The sequence below is a fragment of the Gorilla gorilla genome, chromosome 9, assembly GCF_029281585.2.
Source record: "Gorilla gorilla gorilla isolate KB3781 chromosome 9, NHGRI_mGorGor1-v2.1_pri, whole genome shotgun sequence".
In the NCBI taxonomy this organism is placed as follows: Eukaryota; Metazoa; Chordata; class Mammalia; order Primates; family Hominidae; genus Gorilla; species Gorilla gorilla.
Window position 1 is genome coordinate 70236104 of NC_073233.2, and position 16201 is coordinate 70252304.

At 44.6% G+C, this 16201-nt stretch overlaps 1 pseudogene; it reads left to right on the plus strand.

Moving 5' to 3' along the window:
- The first annotated feature begins 14963 nt into the window (after positions 1 to 14963).
- On the plus strand, positions 14964 to 15840 carry LOC101144156 (nucleophosmin-like; annotated as a pseudogene).
- Positions 15841 to 16201: the final 361 nt, after the last annotated feature.

Consider the following 16201-nt stretch of genomic DNA (forward strand, 5'->3'; position numbering starts at 1 on the left):
CAGCACTTTGGGAGGCTGAGGCAAGCAGATCACTGGAGGTCAGGAGTTCCAGACCAGCCTGACTAACATGGGGAAACCCCATCTCTACTAAAAATACAAAAACTAGCTGAGCGTGCCTGCGCATGCCTATAATCCCAGCTACTCAGGAGGCTGAGTCAAGAGAATCGCTTGAACCCGGGAGGCAGAAGTTGCAGTGAGCCACGATCATGTCACTGCGCTCCAGCCTGGGTGACAGAGACTCCATCTCAAAAAACAAAACAAAAAAGTCAAAATGGATGCGTCTTCAGGAGGTGAATCAAAATCCATCCCTGCCTGTGCCAGGCCCCACGGATACACAAGACAGCCGGAGAGCCACACAGCTGACAATGCAGCAGGGGAGAGAAATCATAGACTCCAGCTACACAGTTACTAATTTCAGCTGGGGAAGACTCTCCAAGGGAGAAATAGGGGTTCTATGAGCGCATCTTACAGGGACCTATCCTGGCCTGAAGGGACTGCTATATCCTTTCCCAGAAACCTAGACATAAAAGATGAAGTAAAATAAACATGATAGAAGAATGGACATGCGAGTGGGTAAAGAAAAACCAGAAATTCCGACTTAGCAACTGGGAACATGACGGTGCTGTTTATGAGGTGGAGAGTCCTGGAGACAGAAAAGGTTTGGAGGAAGGATATTAAGTTTGGCTTGGGATATGCTGAGCTTGAGATGCCTAGAGGACATCAGAGAAGCCAAAGTGATCATTTAAATTGTTCCATAGAGGCTGGACGTGGTGGCTCACACCTGTAATCCCTCTTTGGGAGGCCAAGGCAGGTGGATCACCTGAGGTCAGGAGTTCGAAACCAGCCTGGCCAACATGGTGAAACCTCGTCTCCACTAAAAACACAAAAATTAGCCAGGTGTGGTGGTGCATTCGTGTAATCCCAGCTACTCAGAGGCTGAGGCAGGAGAATCACTTGAACCCGGGAGATGGAGGCTGCAGTGAGCCGAGATCATGCCACTACACTCCAGCATGGGTGACAGAGCAAGACTCAATCTCAAAAAAAAATTGTTCCATAGAAACTTCCAGTGGCTTGGCAGTGGAAGCCACATTTAGGATGGAAGCCACACTTAGTATAGAAGCCACACCTTTTTTTTTTTTTTTTTGAGACAGAGTCTGGCTTTGTCGCCCAGGCTGGAGTGCAGTGGCGTGATCTTGGCTCACTGCAACCTCTGCCTCCCAGGTTCAAGTGATTCTCCTGCCTCAGCCTCCTGAGTAGCTGGGATTACAGGCACACACCATGATGCCCGGCTAATTTTTGTATTTTTAGTACAGACGGGGTTTCACTATGTTGGTCAGGCTGGTCTCAAACTCCCAACCTCGTGATCTGCCCCCCTCGGCCTCCCGAAGTGCTGGGATTACAGGCATGAGCCACCGTGCCCTGCCACGAAGCCACACTCCTTACCAAGGCTTTCGGGGTGGTGGACCTTACTGACTAGCACAGCCTCATCTCATGTTTCTCTCTCTCTTACTGTGGTCCACCCACAGCAGTCTTCTCTCTCTTTCTTGAGCACAACAAGCCTGCTCCTCCTTGCCTGGACAGACCTACCTCTGGATTTTGCACAGCTGATTCTTTCTTACTAGTCACATTTAAACCTAAACGTCCTCTCGTCAGAAAGAGCTTTCCTAACTATAAGAGGTATTCATATCCTATCACCCTGTTTTATTTTCTTCGAATGCCTTTTGCTCTCTGAAATTATCCCGTACACTTGTTTGTGTCTGTCTGTTGACACCCTAATTTTACCCAGAATGTAAGCTGGTCCATGTAGGTGGGGGCACCAACCCTGTCTTGTTCAAAGATGTCCTGTAAGTACTTAAAACATGGCCTGGAACATAATGGAAGCTCAATAGCCATGGAATGAATGGATAAGATATTAAGGAACAAGTGATATATGTGGATTTGCAAGTGAGATAAAAGGTCTGACTACAGGTAAATACCTGGGAGTTGTCAGTGTACAGATAACAACTGAAGCCAGGGAAGTAGTGGGTCTAGGGAGAAAGATTAGAGTTAAAAGAAAAAAAAAAAAGCCAGTCTAGGCTGGAGCCCTGAAAAACAACCAATAGGTCAGGTGGGGCTCATAATGGAAACTGAGAAGGAAGATCCAGAGAAGGAGGGAGGAAGAGGCCTAAGACAGTGAGAGGCCACAGAGAAAGGAAGAGGAAATTTGGAGGACAGAGCGGTAAAAAGATTCGAATGCTATTATGAGACCAAGCAAGACAAGAATTACAAAGTGTATTTTAAATGTAGTGCCTTTTTAAAATTTTTTATTTTTAATTTTTGTGGGTACACAGTAGGTATATATATAATTTATGAGTTACATGAGATATTTTAATACAGGCATACAATGTATAATAATCACATCAGTGTAAATGGGGTATCCATCACCTCAAACATTTACCCTTTGTGTTATAAACAGTCCCATTATACTCTTTAATTATTTTTAAATGTACAACTGAATTATTATTGACTATAGTCACCCTGTTGGGCTATCAAACACTAGGTCTTATTTATTCTTTCTAACTATTTTTTGTACCCATTAACCATCCCCACTTCCTCCCACCCCCCCCCCCACTACCCTCCCCAGCCTCTTGCAACCATCCTTCTACTCTCTATCTTTTCTTTTCTTTTTTTTTTTTTTTTTTTTTGCTTTTGAGATGGAGTCTCACTCTTTCGCCAGGCTGGAGTGCAGTGGCACGATCTCAGCTCACTGCAATCACCGCCTCCCAAGTTCAAGTGATTCTCCTGCCTCAGCCTCCAGAGTAGCTAGGATTACAGGTACACACCACCACACCCAGTTAATTTTTGTATTTTTAGTAGAGACAGAGTTTCACCATGTTGGCCTGGATGGACTCAATCTCCTGACCTCGTGATCCACCTGCCTCGGCCTCCCAAAGTGCTGGGATTACAGGTGTGAGCCACCGCGCCCGACCTACTCTCTATCATTATGAGTTCAGTCGTTTTAATTTTTAGCTTCCATAATTAAGTGAGAACATGCAAAGTTTGTCTTTCGGTGCCCGGCTTGTTTCACTTAACATAATGACCTCTAGTTCCACCTATGTTGTTGCAAATGGCAGGATCTCATTCTTTTTATGGCTGGATAATACTCCCTTGTGTATATGTACCACACTTCCTTTATCCATTTATCTTTGATAGACACTTAGGTTGCTAACAAGTCTTGGCTATTGTGAATGGTGCTGCAGTAAACCTTGGAGTTAGATATCTCTTCAAAATCCTGATTTCCTTTCTCTTGGGTATACACTTAGCAATGGGATTGCTGGATCATATGGTAGCTCTATTTTTAGTTTTTTGAGGAGCCTCCAAACTGTTCTCCATAGTGGTTGTACTAATTTGCATTCCCACCAACAGTGTACAAGGGTTCTCTTTTCTCCACATCCTCCCCAGCATTTGTTATTGCCTGTCTTTTGGATAAAAGCCATCTTAACTAAGGTGAGGTGATATTTCATTGTAGTTTTGATTTGTATTTCTTGGATGATCAATGATAATGGGCACCTTTTCATTTGCCTGTTTGCCATTTGTATGTCTTCTTTTGAGAAATGCCTGTTCAGATCTTTGCCCCACTTTTAATCAGATTATTATTATTTTTTCCTATAAAATTGTTTAAATGTAGCCAGGCACGGTGGCTCACACCTATAATCCCAGCACTTTGGGAGGCCAAGGCAGATGGATCACTTGAGGTCAGGAGTCCGAGATCAGCCTGGCCAACACGACAAAACACCATCTCTACTAAAAATACAAAAATTAGCCGGGTGTAGTGGTGGGTTTCTGTAGTTCCAGCTACTCGGGAGGCTAAGGCGGGAGAATTGCTTAAACCCAGGAGGCGGAGGTTGCAGTGAGCCAAGATCGCACCACTGCACTCCAGCCTGGGCAACAGTCTCAAATAAAAATTGTTTAAATGTAATGTTTGAGCAGACAGGTTGACCTTGGAGGGAAGAGTTTGGATGACAAGTGTGCTGGTGGCAGGAATGGAGTGGGGTAAGGAGTGAGTGGATGGTGGGATGGGGACACAGGGAGAGAAGAGGTTTTTGGAGAGAAGATAACGCAGTTGGCAGATTCTCTAGAGCCTATCAAGGCATTGCCTTGTGGGATGAAGTCATTATAAATTTGGGGTCTCAAAAAAACAATGGGCATAGGGATCATGCAAATTCCTGCATTTAGGCACAAAGCCTCAGCTGCCCACGTATAAAACAGGCCAGTGTGAAACTCCCGCTTGCCCGTGCTTCTGAGGAGAGTGTCTGTTCATCTGAGGCTAAGGCAACACTGACCTTTATAGCTCCCACTGAAAGCTGATGGTTCTGGCTTTCGAGTCAGGGACCTGTGGTTATCAGCCCTGGGTAAACTTGACAAAAGGAGTGATGGGCAGAATTGCCTGGAGCAGTGATGAGAAAATCCAAAACCAAAAAGGATATATAGGATGACTCCTCCGGGATACTTGGACATGCTCCCGGAGGCTCTGAAGTTAACCTGCCTATAGGAGGGGAGGAGCCTGGGATTCTGTTGCTGACACTCCAGCTTCTGTTGCATCCCCTCCCCACTTTTCCCAAAGGCACAGCAACTCCTTGGGTCATCGTACATTGGCAGGAGGAAGCTGGGTTTGCCATCAGAAAAAGAGGATGACCTCGGTTAACAAAAGTAAAACATTTGGGAGGCCAAGGCGGGTGGATCACCTGAAGTCAGGAGTTCGAGACCAGCCTGACCAACATGGTGAAACCCCATCGCTACTAAAAATACAAAATCAGCTGGACATGGTGGCACATGCCAGTAATCCCAGCTACTTGGGAAGCTGAGGTGGGAGAATTGCTTGAACCTGGGAGGCAGAGGTTGCAGTAAGCCGAGATCGCACCATTGCACTCCAGCCTGGGCAACAAGAGCAAAACTCCATCTCACAAAGAAACACAAACAAAAACAAAAATAAAACAACAGGAATGCCAATGAGGAAAGGCAGCTCTGGGTCAGCAAGCACACCATTCTTTGTCCAAAGGGCAGAACCCAACACGAGCAGCAGAGAAGGAGCCCAGGATAACCTGGAGGAAGACATCAGCTGGCAGCTGGAAAGGCTGCTCCAGGGTGTGTCAGGCAAATTAAATGAACTCAGCCAAGACTATTTTATAAAATAACAATCATGTCCAATATATTATTCTATTCTACATCTCATAAAGTACTTTCACATACATTATTTCTTCTCATTAATCAATTGAAAGGAACATATTCTAGAGTGGCTCCTGGAAGAGAATGGTCTAGATTTATTTGAGCATAGGGAGGATAACAATGTTAGTCCAGCTCAGAAGAAGCAAGTGAGGCTGCCAGGGTCACCCCACGCAGACACTCAGCACAGGAATTTCAGCACGGGCCCTTGACCCTAAGATGCACAGGAATGGAACACTCAGGCTTCATTTTAAGCTTTCCCTTCTTGTGAAGGTTAATTTCAGGTGTCAGCTTGACTGGATTAAGGGATACCCAGATAGCTGGTAAACCACTATTTGTGGGTGTGTCTGTGAGGGTGTATTCAGAAGAGGTTGGCATTTGAATCACTGGGAAGATCCACCCTCACCCAGTGTGGGCCCAATCAGCTGAGGGCCCACGTAGAACAGAAAGGCAGACAAAGGGTGAATTTGCTCTTGCTGTCTCTCTGCTGGAGCTGGGACACCCTTCTTCTCCTGCCCTAGGCAATAGGAACTTCAGGTTCTCTGGCCTTTGGACTCTGGAACATACATCAGCTGCCTCCCAGTTTCTCAGGCCTTCAGCCTCAGACTTCCATTTCACAATATCAACTTGTCTGGTTCTCAGGCCTTTGGGCTTGGACTGAGAAACCCTTCAGGCTTCCCTGGTTCTCCAGCTTGCAGCTGGCCTGCCATGGGACTTCTCAGCCTCCATCCTCACATAAGCCAATTCCCCTAACAAATCCCCCTATATATTTATACAAACATATAGTTATATATAATCTCCTGTTGGTTCTGTCTCTCTAGAGAACCCCAGCTAATACACTGCTCTACACAGCTCTACAGTAATGGAGGTCTAAATGATAATCTAAGTAAAATGTTTGCTAACTACCTGCCATCTCTAATTAGCTACACCATTAGCTAGATCAAATAGCTAATCAACTAGCTAGACCAACATGCAAAGGAGAGAATCCTCCTCTCATTACACATACTTCTGGAAAGGCTAATAAGTGTAGAAGAAAGAAAAGTGTCAATCGCCTAACTCAGGATCAACAAACTTTCTGCAATGGGCCAGGAAGAAAATATGTGAGGCTTTGTAGGCCACCATCGTCTGTTCCAGCTACTCAACCCTGCCACTTTAGGGTGAAAGCAGCCAGAGACAATATGTAACAAACAAATGAGTGTCAACTATTGAGAAATAAGGGCTGGACATGGTGGCTCACGCCTGTAATCCCAACAATTTGGGAGGCTGAGGCGGGTGGATCACGAGGTCAGGAGATCGAGACCATCCTGGCCAACATGGTGAAACCCTGTCTCTACTAAAATACAAAAAATTAGCTGGGCATGGTGGTGCGTGCCTGTAGTCCCAGCTACTCAAGAGGCTAAGGCAGGGAAATCACTTGAACCCAGGAGGCAGAGATTGCAGTGAGCCGAGATCACGCCACTGCACTCCAGCCTGAGGACAAAGCGAGACTCCATCTCCCCCCACCAAAAAAAAAACAAAACCCTGCAGGGCAGCAAACAAGAGAGGAATTGCAATGCGGGAGACACAAATCTAGCAAGCAGCTAAATCATGTTCCCTCCAAGTGAGGTTGAGCAGGAGCTTTTAGAGGTTTACTGTAAATTTACACAAGTGGGACAACTTAGCATGGTCTATGATTAATGGTGATTGATTGACAGCTTAGAATGTCTCTAGCTGATGATCAGCTTATGTTGGCACAGCTCTCTCCCCAGGAGATTTGTGATCAGGCCCAATATAAATAGGTTAAACTAAATGTACCTGCTTCTTCAGGATGTTTACAGTTTGGCCCAGTTCCACAGGTGACATTCTGTCTGGGTGTGTATAGGCCTGGGTCCAACTCTTCCTACCCACCCACCAACTTTTTAGATGCCTCTGACATAGCCATTTCCATCCTGGATTTCCTTTCACATAAATATGTTTGTTTCCCAAGAAGACTTTATTTCTGAACCCTGAAATTTGATTTCACATAATTTCCATGTGTCAGAAAGTACTGTTCTTCTTTTGATTTTTTTAACCATTTAAAAATATAAAATCCAGGGCCGGGCGCGGTGGCTCATGCCTATAATCCCAGCACTTTGGGAGGCCGAGGCGGGTGGATCACAAGGTCAGGAGTTCGAGACCAGCCTGGCTAACATGGCGAAACCCCGTCTCTACTAAAAATGCAAAAATTAGCCAGGCGTGGTGGCTCATGCCTATAATCCCAGCTACTTGGGAGGCTGAGGCAGGAGAATCACTTCAACCCAGGAGGCGGAGGTTGTGGTGAGCCGAGGTTGCGCCACTGCACTCCAGCCTGGGCGACAAGAGTGAAACTCTGTCTCAAAAAAAAAAAAAAAAAAAAAAAAAAAAAAAAAAAAATATATATATATATATATATATATATATATATATATAATCCATTCTTAGCTTTCGTACTGTATCGGAAAAAAAAATGTGTAGGGCTGGATTTGGCCCACAGGCCATGGTTTGTGAACCTCTGATCTAACTCACAAAAGATCGCCAGCCCAGATAAGATTTACTAATTTTCACAAACCTTCAGGGATCAGATAATTTCTATGCCATTTTGACTGTTTCAGAGCACAGGTCAAACAACAATAGCTAACATTTATTGTGCATTTAATATGTGTCAGGCAATGTGTTACGTTCATTCTACCCACTATTTAAATAGTCCATGTTCCAGAATACTAAACTGAGGCTCAGAAAGGGTGATTTGCCAAAGGTCACAAAGCTAGTAAATGAATGAAAGGATCAGGATTTGAACCTGGGTCCTCTGCCTCCCAAGCCCACACTGTTGCTTTGAGGGTATGAAGGCATCACATCTCTTCTGAGTTTTGAATCAAGTGAAAAATATTCCTGGGAGTAAAATATTACTTTTAATGGCAAAAACCGCAATTACTTTTACACCAACCTAAGAGCCATCACAAGATCTCGACATCAAGTTAGATTCTAGGCCAAAATGAACTTTGCGAACCACTGTGGCTCCATCTCCAGGCCTGCCCCAGTGAGCTTAAAAATGTTCGGAAGGGCCAGGCACGGTGGCTCACGTCTGTAATCCCAGCACTTTGGGAGGCCAAGGCGGGCAGATCACCTGAGGTCAGGAGTTTGAGACCAGCCTGTCCAACATGGTGAAACCCTGTCTTTACTAAAAACACAAAAAATATCTGGGCGTGGTGGCGGGCGCCTGTAATCCCAGCTACTCGGGAGGCTGAGGCAGGAGAATCACTTGAACCCAGGAGGCGAAAGTTGCAGTGAGCCGAGATCACGCCATTGCACTCCAGCCTGAGCGACAAGAGTGAAACTCCGTCAAAAAAACAAAAAACAAAACAAACAAACAAACAAAAAACGTGCAGAGGGGAGAGCAGAGGATGCATGCACGTGGAAAATGAGAATAACTCTCTTATCTACCTTCAGCAGTGCTCTAACAATTGCAGACGATTATACCCCAGAGGTCGCAAGAGGAAAAGACTTAACCCTGAAGGCAGGCCAGCCCCTGGGAGAGCCAAGAAGAGGCAAAGCTTTACGTGCCCTCTAGCCCGCTGCCCACTTCCAGAGCCAGGTAAGTCAGTTCTCCTTCTGAGAAGGTGAGGACTGCCTCCTATGGCTAGATGAAGAGTGATTTCTATAAACAGCCCCGGCTCCGGGCAATGTGGGTGCCGTCATGACCATCACAAATATGTTTACATTTGCTAAGATCGCAAACAATCTAAACAACCACCGATAGCGCTGAGACAGAATGGTGTCCAAGATATACTACTGAGTGAGAAGAGGAAATTACAGGTCACCCAGGACATTACGCAGGGCGCACACTATTTGTATCAAAGAAAGGTGGCCACAGACGGAGGAGGCTCCCACCACAGGCCAACTTCATCATTGCAAAGCCTCCGCCAGCCGATCCCTGGGGAAACAGCGCCTCCTTGGGGCCAGAGCGCTGTATCTGCACCCCACACCTCCGCATTGGAGGTGTCAGGATGGCTGAGGCCGCCTTGGAGGGCGGCTGCTTCATCTCACCGACCCCTGGTGAAGACGCTAAGAAATGATGGTGCTCTAAAAGAAGTCTCTTTGGCTGTTTCGTTTATCCCATCAGAAAAGAACAGAGATTCAAATCTTGCTATCACCATATTACCTTTTCGTCATCAGGATTAGCCACAGCACAAGCTATTGAGAAGCTGCTTGGCAAAACTCCTGTGCCCAAGAGGATTGTGTCTTATGGGCTTCAGACACAATCTCTGCCAAGGAGAACCTGCAGTCTAGGATGAGGAAACAATTATAGAGAGTAGATAGATAAAAAGATATAAGTATTTACAAATCCGTAGTATAGGGTTGGTAATAAATTACTAGAACAAACAGGAACTGATTTATTACTTACATCTTAGTTCTTTCCAAAAAAAATTGTAAGTGAGTTACAATATGAAACTGCAGAGGATGACAAATCATTTAGGGACAGGGAGAGCACGAGGCTTGGAGAAGGAAGGACAGAATTCCATCCCTGGCCCTCTCACTTCACACTTGGTGTGACTCTTCACTGCCCTTTGACCTGGAGTTTTGGGGGCACCAAACTCTAGGTGAAAACCTCTCTGTGCAATCAACTCAAACTCAGGGAAGAGAGAGACCCTCTCATATTGTTTTATACTGTTTTATACTCAGTACCTGTTTTAAGAAAAAATGACAAGGAAGTAAAACCAAAGACAGGCAGCCCGGCGCCAGGCCCAAAACCAGGCCTGGGCCTGCCTGGCCTAAACCCGGTAGTTAAAAATCAACTCATAACTTAGAAACTGATGTTATTCATAGATTCCAGACATTGTATAGAAGAACACTGTGAAACTCCCTGCCCTGTTCTCTTTCTCTCTGACCACCGGTGCATGCAGCCCCTGTCACGTACCACCTGCTTGCTCAAATCAATCACGACCCTTTCATGTGAAATCTTTAGTGTTGTGAGCCCTTAAAAGGGACAGAAATTGTGCATTGGGCAGCTCAGATTTTAAGGCAGTAGCTTGCCGATGCTCCCAGCTGAATAAAGCCCTTCCTTCTACTACTCGGTATCTAAGAGGTTTTGTCTTTGGCTCGTCCTGCTACAAAACCTCTTGGTATGATACTCAAGACTAATGTTAAAACTGACATTAACCATCCTCCAGGAACTAAGTGGGGTAAGTCAGGAAGTCAGATGTTTATGAAATTATCTCTAAAACAAAAATGACTAGTAAAAGGTTTAAGAACTAGGTGATGAGATAATCTGTACAACAAACCCCTATGACACAAGTTTACTTGTGTGACAAACCTGCACTTGTACCCCTGAACTTAAAATAAAAGTTAAAAACAAAAAAGGTACATTAGAACTAGCCCTTTAAAATCTGAACATGATTTTTTAAATATATTAAGTACTTTGAGAATTTTACGTAGAAGGTTCTTTGTGGGGAAAAGAGAGATGAGACTGTTACCGTGTCTATGGAGAAAGAAGTAGACATAAGAGACTCCATTTTGTTCTGTACTAAGAAAAATTATTCTGCCTTGAGATGCTGTTAATCTGTAACTCTACCCCCAACCCTGTGCTCCCTGAAACATGTGCTGTGTCAACTCAAGGTTAAATGGATTAAGGGCTGTGCAGAGTGTGCTTTGTTAAACAAATGCTTGAAGGCAGCACGCTTGTTAAGAGTCATCACCACTCCCTAATCTCAAGTACCCAGGGACACAATACACTGCGGAAGGCCACAGGGACCTCTGCCTAGGAAGGCCAGGTATTGTCCAAGGTTTCTTTCCACGTGATAGTCTGAAATATGGCCTCATGGGAAGGGAAAGACCTGACCGTCCCCCAGCCTGACACCTGTAAAGCGTCTGTGCTGAGGAGGATTAGTAAAAGAGGAAGGCCTCTTTGCAGTTGAGATAAGAGGAAGGCATCTGTCTCCAGCTCGTCCCTGGGCAATGGAATGTCTCGGTGTAAAACCCAATTGTATATTCCATCTACTGAGATAGGAGAAAACCGCCTTAGGGCTGGAGGTGGCACATGCTGGCAGCAAAACTGCTCTTTAAGGCATTGAGATGTTTATGTATATGCACATCAAAAGCACAGCACTTTTGTCTTTACCTTGTTTATGATGCAGAGACATTTGTTCACACGTTTTCCTGCTGACCCTCTCTCCACTATTACCCTATTGTCCTGCCACATTCCCCTCTCCAAGAAATGCCCAATAATGATCAATAAATACTAAGGGAACTGAGACTGGTGCCAGCGCGGGTCCTCCGTATGCTGACTGCCAGTTCCCTGGGCCCACTTTTCTTTCTCTATACTTTGTCTCTGTGTCTCTTTCTTTTCTCAAGTCTCTCATTCCACCCGATGAGAAACACCAACAGGTGTGGAGGGGCAGGCCACCCCTTCAGTTCTTCACTTAATCCAAGCACATTTTTCTGAAGAAAACAGCACAGGCAACATCATAGCAAAATAGGCGAATGAAAAGTGACAGTTCTCTGGAAGAGAACCATCATTATCAAGAAAATTTAGGCCGGGCGCAGCAGCTCACGCCTGTAATCCCAACACTTTGGGAGGCCGAGGCGGGCGGATCACCTGAGATCAGGAGTTCAAGACCAGCCTGGCCAACATGGCGAAACTCTGTCTCTGCTAAAAAATACAAAAATTAGTTGGGTGTGGTGGCAGGGGCCTGTAATCTCAGCTACTCAGGAGGCTGAGGCAAAAGAATCACTTGAACCCGGGAGGCGGAGGTCGCAGTGAGCCGAGATGGCGCCACTGCACTCCAGCCTGGGCGACAGAGTGAGACTCCATCTCAAAAAAAAAAAAAAGACAGAGAGAGAAAAAGAAAAAGAAAATTTGAATTCATATGAATTACTTTATTACACTTAATGTTTTATATGATTAAAGAAGCTTTTTTAAAATAATTCTTTAGAGAATCCTATATAATCAGTGTAGACAGAATGATAGAAAGTCTCCTTTTGCACATGTTGTCATTTGTTTCATACTAATTATTGCCAGGCACAAAGTGTGAGGATTTATAGTCCAAGCTATATAGAAATGTCATTGTTAATAAATAATGCATCACAATAACAACAACAAAAGAATGACTAGTGAAGTCTATAACAACACTTATGTGGAAAGTGCTGGGCCAGGCACGGTGGCTCATGCCTGTAATTCCAGCACTTGGAGGCTGAGACTCGTGGATCACCTGAGGTCAGGAGTTCCAGACCAGCCTGCCCAATATAGTGAAACCCCATCTCTATTAAAACTATAAAAATTAGCCAGGCGTGGTGGCGGGCGCCTGTAGTCCCAGCTACTCAAGAGGCTGAAGCAGGAGAATGGCTTGAACCTGGGAGGCAGAGGTTGCAGCGATCCAAGATTGTGCCACTGCACTCCAGCCTGGGCAACAAAAGCGAAACTCCATCTCAAAAAAAAAAAAAAGAAAAAAGAAAGGAAGGAAGTACTGAAAAAAGCGCTAAAGGAGCTATGATTTTGACTCAGTAGGAACTGAGTTAGGCGTCTTGGAACCGATGAACTATGATCTTGGGAGAAAGTGGTTCCCAGCAAAGTAAATGCCTAGAGGAGAAGCCACACATGGTCCCTCAGAAGAATGCATGTCAAATCAGTGTGGCAAGAACATAAAATACACAGAGGGGAGAGGGAGGGAATGGAAGAAAAGTATGGAAAGGTACTTAAGGCTAAACCTAGGAGGGCTCTGAGCGCTCCTTTTTTATATGAGTTTTATTCTAGAGATAGTCAGAAATTATAGAAGGCTTTCGAACAAAATTACCACATGCTCAGGCATGTGCTAAAGCATAGAACAATTATTCTGTTAGGGAGTCACTTGAGGACATTCTCCAGCAAAATGATGAAGTAAATCAAAAATGTAAGATTCATGTGTTGGCTGGGCACAGTGGCTCACACCTGTAATCCCAGCACTTTGGGAGACCAAAGCGGATAGATCACAAAGTCAGGAGTTCAAGATCAGCCTGACCAACAAGGTGAAACCCCCATCGCTACTAAAAATACAAAAATTAGCCGGGAATGGTGGCACGTACCTGTAACCCCAGCTACTCAGGAGGCTGAGGCAGGAGAATGGCTTGAGTCCAGGAGGCAGAGGTTGCAGTGAGCCAAGATCACACCACTGCACTCTGGCCTGGGCCACAGAGTGGGACTCCATCTCAAAAAAAAAAAAAAAAAAAATTCGTGTGTTAGTCTGGGTTCCCAGAGAAACAGAACCAATAGGATACATACATAGATACATAAGAGATTTATTATGGGAATGGGCTCACGTGATTGTGGAAGCTGAGAAATCCCTCCATATGCCCTCTTCAAGCTGGAGAACCAATCCAGAAGGTGCTGGATCCAACTCTTAAGAAAAATGAGGAGAGGTCTTCAGGAGAGAGTAGTCAACAGACCTGGGGAACAGTCAATAATATGAACATGGAAAGAAAAGAGAAGGAATCCAAGGAAAGGAGAGGACCCTGGCCATTTTCTACTACACTCGGGAATGGCAACAAATTAAAGATCTGCTTTGGGAGGCCAAGGCGGGCAGATTGCTTTGAGCTCACGAGTTCAAGACCAGCCTGGGCAGCATGGCAAAACTCTATCTCTACAAAAAACACAAAAATTAGCCAGGTGTGATGGTGTGCACCTGTAGTCCCAGGTACTCAGGAGGCTGGGGTGGGAGGATGGCTTGAACCCAGGAGGCGGAGGTTGCAGTGAGCCGTGATGACGCCACTGTGCTCCAGTCTGGGTGATAGAGCCAAACCTTGTCTCCAAAAAAAAAAATTAAAGATCTGATAAGGCAGATAATGAAAGAAGAAAAGAAACATTGCACACTTACAAAGAATCAGGTGAAAAGAAAGAAATTTTTTAAAAAAGAAAGAAAATGAACAGAACCCAGGGATGGGGAAACACTATGCCCAACAAAAACTATCATCATCATGGATGATCTGAATCTGCAGTGCATGCATTTTACACAGTCTCAATAGTGCAAACACAAGTTATTTATCTCTGACTTCTAGAGTGCACCTATGGCCCAATCACATAAGACTTAACTGTACAGTAGTTCCATATCCAAGGAGGAAAGAGTTCCATATAAAGGGGAAAGAAATGAAGGGAAGGAAACGACACCAATATCCTGCTCTTACAATGTGGAAAGGCAAGAGATATTGTTTCTAGTTGATAGAACTAGAAATTAAGAGTAAGTTTATTACTTAAATTTCCAATGATAGGCCGGGCACAGTGGCTTATGCCTGTAATCCCAGCACTGTGGGAAGCCAAGGCGGGTGGATCATGAGGTCAGGAGATTGAGACAATCCTGGCTAACACGGTGAAACCCCGTCTCTACTAAAAATACAAAAATTAGCTACAGGCACTGAGGTGCTGAGGCCTCCCAAAGCAGCTACAGGGAGGCTGAGGCAGAAGAATCGCTTGAACCCAGGAGGAGGAGGTTGCAGTGAGCCAAGATCGTGCCACTGCCCTCCTGCCTTGGTGACAGAGCAAGATTCCGTCTCAAAAAAAAAAAAAAAAAAAAAGAATAAAGCAGAAAAGGAGAAGCAGTAAATGAGCCAATCTGCATCTAGCCAACCAAGAAGTCAGTAAGTAATGTTAAATCAGGGAATTGTGGGTGTATACATTTATCTGTAAAAGATGTGGTGCAGCTTTTCCCTGGTGTCATTCCATCCTGCGTGGCTGTTCTCTTGAGCAGTGGTCGTTTATCTCCATCCACCTTCTCTCCCACCTAAGTGCGTGCCACCACCCAATGGAAGATTCGATGGACATGGACATGAGCCCCCTGAGACCCCAGAACTATCTTTTCAGTTGTGAACTTAAAGGCCGACAAAGATGATCACTTTAAGGTGGATAATGATGAAGATGAGCACCAGCTATCTTTAAGAATGGTCAGTTTAGGGGCTGGTGCAAAGGATGAATTGCACACTGCTGAAGCAGAGGCAATGAATTACAAAGGCAGTCCAATTAAAGTAACACTGGCAACTTTGAAAATGTCTGTACAGCCAATGGTTTCCCTTGGGGGCTTTGAAATAACACCACCAGTGTCTTACGGTTGACGTGTGGCTCAGGGCTAGGGCATATTAGTGGACAGCACTTAGTAGCTGTGGAGGAAGATGCAAGAAAAGATGAAGAGGAGGAGGATGTGAAACTCTTAAGTATATCTGGAAAGCGATCAGCCCCTGGAGGTGGTAGCAAGTTTCCACAGAAAAAAGTAAAACTTGCTGCCGATGAAGATGATGGTTATGAAGATGATGATGATGATGATGAAGATGATGATGATGATGATTTTGATGATAAGGAAACCAAAGAAAAAGCACCAGTGAAGCAATCTATACGAGATACTCCAGCCAAAAATGCACAAAAGTCAAATCAGAATGGAAAAGACTCAAAACCATCGTCAACACCAAGATCAAAAGGACAAGAATCCTTCAAAAAACAGGAAAAAACTCCTAAAACACCAAAAGGACCTAGTTCTGTAGAAGACATTAAAGCAAACATGCAAGCAAGGATAGAAAAAGGTGCTTCTCTTCCCAAAGTGGAAGCCAAGTTCATCAATTATGTGAAGAACTGCTTCCGGATGACTGACCAGGAGGCTATTCAAGATCTCTGACAGTGGAGGAAGTCTCTTTAAGAAAATAGTCTAAACAGTTTGTTAAAAATTTTCCATCTTATTTCATTTTGGTAACAGTTGATATCTGGCTGTCCTTTTTGTAATGCAGAGTGAGAATTTTCCCTACCGTGTTTGATAAATGTTGTCCAGGTTCCATTGCCAAGAATGTGTTGTTGAAAATGTCTGTTTAGTTTTTAAAGATGGAACTCCACCCTTTACTTGGTTTTAAGTAGGTATGGAATGTTATGATAGGACTAAGTAGTAGCGGTGGTCAGACATGGAAATGGTGGGGAGACAAAAACATACATGTGAAATAAAATTCAGTATTTTAATAAAGTAAAAAAAGAGAGAGAGAGAGAGATGTGGTGCAATCTCCC